Here is a 3,960-nt window from a genome sequence, read left to right as displayed (position 1 = left end):
GCTCTGGGGCTGGGAACCCCAGGCTTCGGGGACCACTGTGGAGGACGCAGGTGGCCCCCTCTTTCCTGACATCTCAGGAGAGGGAGCGGCAACCGGTTAGGGGAAGAAAAGAACAGGAAGGTTATACAGCCAGGTGGGGAAGGGGCCAACTCCCTGAAAAACCCCTTCCCAGAGTTCTTCTTCAAGCGCAGGGTACCCAAGAGTCAAGGCCCCGCCCCCTTTCCAGTGGCCCCTTTTCTACTTAGGTGACCGCTCCTGGCTGGGATGGGAGGTAGATGGACCGGGGGGTGGGGGTGGGGGGGGGGGGGGGGGGGAGGAGGGGAAGGGAGAGGCAGTGGATGAAGGAGAATGGAAGAGATGACATCCCCCTTGGCCCATTCATCCCATTCAGGTCCCCAAGCCGCGCCCCCCTCCGCCCCACCTGCACTGCCAGTGCCAACGTCAGAGGGAGGAAGAGGGAGCTCGGCTTAGAAGGCTGAGGCCCTGCCACCTGGGCCACACAGATCATGTGGCCTTCCTTCTCCCCACAGAAGGCCAGACCATGGACACCCCCTGAGCTGGAGGTCATCCTCCATCTCCACCCTGTTTTCTTTTTCTTTCTTTTTTTTTTTTTTTTTTTGCGATGGAGTCTCGCTCTGTCGTGGAGGCTGGAGTGCAGTGGCGCAATCTCTGCTCACTGCAAGCTCCCCCTCCTAGGTTCACTCCATTCTCCTGTCTCAGCCTCCCAAGTAGCTTGGACTACAGGGGCCCGCGACCAAGCCCAGATAAGTTTTTGTATTTTTAGTAGAGACGGGGTTTCACCGTGTTAGCCAGGAAGGTCTCGATCCCCTGACCACATGATCCGCCCGCCTCGGCCTCCCAAAGTGGTGGGATTACAGGAGCGCAGCACCACGCCCAGCTAATTTTGGTATTATCAGTAGAGATGTGATTTCACAGTGTTGGCCAGGCTGCTCTCGAACTCCTGACCTCAAGTCATCCACCCGCCTCAGCCTCCCAAAGTGCTGGGACTACAGGTGTGAGCCATAGTGCCTGACCTGTAGTTGTTGAATATTTATTCTTAATCTACAAGTTGGGTGTGATGCAAGTCCTGTACATGGAGTCCCCCAAACTTCTAGAGCAAGGGCTTCCCCATAATCCTGGCAGGCAGGCCTCCCCTGGGGTTCCAAACTTCTGTCCCCACTGAAGTGTTTATCCTCTTCTCTAATCCCAGCCTCCTTTTCCCTGTTTCCATGTGCTCTGAGAGATGCTCCCGCTCCCCCAGGCTCCCTCTGCATCCCCCTCATTTTCTTCCTCCCCGCTGTGTCAATGGAGTCCTAACCCCCACCCTTGACATTGTCCCCTTTTCCTACTACAAAGTGGGACCTTCTTTTCCCCCGAGTGGTCCTGTCTAGGGGTGCCGCTGCCGGGCCCCCTCTGCTCTTCCTGCTGGAGACTGGGGCCTTTCGGGAGTCAGCAGGCACCCGGGCCAACCGCAGCCAGCGAGGGGTCAGCGATACTTCGCCGGCGAGTCATCAGGGTGAGCTGGCCGTGTGCGATGCAGTCACTGGCTGGGTGACAGACCCCCGGACCGCTGTGGACTTGGTTGTGCTCGAGGTGGAGGTGTTGGGCGAGGTGCCTGCAGCTGGCGGCAGTTCCCTCCGCCAACACTTCTTTGTCACCTGCTTCGAGGCCGATAACTCTGAAGAAGGTGGCCCAGGGGTAGGTGGAGAGGCTGCCGCCGGGGTGTGGACCGGGGGGCACTGGGTGTCTGAGTGCAAGGCCAAGCAGTCCTATGTGCGGGCATTGACCGCTGATGCCCAGGGCCGTGTGGACTGGCGATGGATTCAAACTGGCACTGCCTGTGTCTGCACACTCCTCAGCCGGACTGGCCGGGCCTGAGACTTATACCCAGGAACTGGTCAGGCAGAAAAAGAACAGAGCTGGATGCTGAGAGACGTCAGGGTTGGCCCAGCTGCTCTACGGACGGACCCCAGTTGGGGAACTCATCAAATCATGGCAAAATCACAACTCTCTGAATTTGAGCTCAATCTCTGTAGGATGGGTGCACCAACGTGGGGTTTTGAAGGTTGAATAGGAGCTCTCCCGGGGGAACTTGAGGGTAATCATGATGATGATGATAATAATAATAATAGCCACTATTTACTGAGTGTTTACTCTTTCGTAGCCCTAATACATAACTCCTCGGATCAACTCTCATGGATTTGATCATTGGTGACCTTTGGTGTTAAGTTGCTGACTGCTCTGTCACAGAGGACACCACCTTGCTCATCCTGGGGAGTGGGAGGGCACATTTCACGATGTGCATGGGGGAGGAGAGAAACTGGAACATGCAAGCAGATGGCCAGGGGACCTTGAGGACATGGTCTACGGAAGGCCTTTAAGTATCTGGGAGCTGGGGTTCAAATGAGAAATCTTACTTGGTGAGAGCAGGCAGGGGTTGGCTTCGAATATTCTGTTTTGAGATAAAGAGCTACCGATCACACGGGGAGTATAAGCAAGGTTGAATGAGAAGCGATCAGGATGCTGGAGAGTTCAGCCCTGGGCGGGGAGCTCAAGTCAGGTTTCTAGCCCTCTTCCCTGTGCCAACCTATACCCTACATTGGGAAAGAAACAGACCTTAAAATTGTCCAGCTTGATGGCATCGCGGGAAAGGGACTAAGTCCAGATAATGTCCTCCGAGGCTGCGGCCTCGGGGGCAGGACACACCTCCTGCGGGCCTATTCAATGATCAGTTAAATCACCTGAAGCACACGCATTTCCGGGGAGCGCTCCGGGCATCCTGGCTTGAGGGTAGAGTGGGCGGAGGTCCCTAAGGGAGAGGTGGGGCTCGGGCTGAATCCCTCGTTGGGGGCACCAGGGTCAAGTGGCTAACCTGGCAGCACAGTCACGGGGAGGCCCTCTCTCATTGGGCAGAAACTAAGTCCGAAGCCGCGCCCCTCCTGGGCGAGGAGGTTCCACCTCCTAGGTTCCTGTGATTCTCCTGCCTCAGCCCGAGTAGTGGGACATCCCACTTGCTCCCGCCATTCTGTTTACCACAGGTGACAACCGCCATGGCTGAGAGGCAGGGAGGTCCCCCGAGGACCGAGCGAGGCTCGGTCTCCCAAAAAAAAAAAAAAGATACATTGAAGTAATTTAAAAACACTTAGGAAGATGTCATTTCTTCCTATCAAGGCGTCCTCCCTTTATGGTTTGTTGTTATATAGGGAACGATAAAAAGAAAGTTTTTTTGGAGGAGGTCGGCCTCGAACTCGAGGCTCTCGCACCCTCGCCTCCCTGAGGGCCCGAAGGCCGGCACAATGGGCCAGAGCCACAGTGGCTCCTGGGGTCGGGGGTTGTCCTTTCTTCCCTTTGACCTTACGCAGGGTGAGGGAGCCAATCACAAGAGGCTCACCCCTGACGTCACCCAGTCCCCAGGGCCAGTGAGGGCCCTGTGTTCCCTGGCGCCCCCTGGAGGGAGGAAGGGGAACTGTATCTGAGAGAGAGCAGCCCATTGGGTCCGCTGACTCCGGCCGGGTTCCCGTGCCGCGTCCAACACCCCTCACTCCCTGTCTCACTCCCCCACGGAGACTCAATTTACTTTCCATGTCCACATTCCCAGTGCTTGCGGAAGATATCCCGCTAAGAGAGAGACATGTCAAAGGTAGGGTAGATCCACATTTCCAGGCACCAAAGATGGAGATGTTCCAGGAAAGACTGCAGGGCCCCTGGGCACCTTCCACCTCCTTCCAGGCCATCACTGGCATGAGAAGGGGCAGACCAGTGTGAGCTGTGGAAGGAGGCCTCTTTCTGGAGGAGCGTGACCCCCAGTAAGCTTCAGGTGGGGCAGTTCCTGAGGGTGGGGATCTGAAATGTTGGGGTATCTCAGGTCCTCTGGGCTGTGGGGTGGGCTCTGAAAGGCAGGTGTCGGGGTGGTGGGTCCTGAATAGGAGATGCCGGGAAGGGTCTCTGGGTCTTTGTGGG

At 56.9% G+C, this 3,960-nt stretch overlaps 1 pseudogene; it reads left to right on the top strand.

Moving 5' to 3' along the window:
* Window positions 1–1,269: 1,269 nt before the first annotated feature.
* On the top strand, window positions 1,270–2,135 carry LOC134757735 (neurotrophin-4-like; annotated as a pseudogene).
* The last annotated feature ends 1,825 nt before the right edge of the window (window positions 2,136–3,960 follow it).

Source organism: Gorilla gorilla, chromosome 20, assembly GCF_029281585.2.
Source record: "Gorilla gorilla gorilla isolate KB3781 chromosome 20, NHGRI_mGorGor1-v2.1_pri, whole genome shotgun sequence".
Classification (NCBI taxonomy): domain Eukaryota; kingdom Metazoa; phylum Chordata; class Mammalia; order Primates; family Hominidae; genus Gorilla; species Gorilla gorilla.
This window is presented reverse-complemented; position numbering and strand designations above follow the sequence as displayed.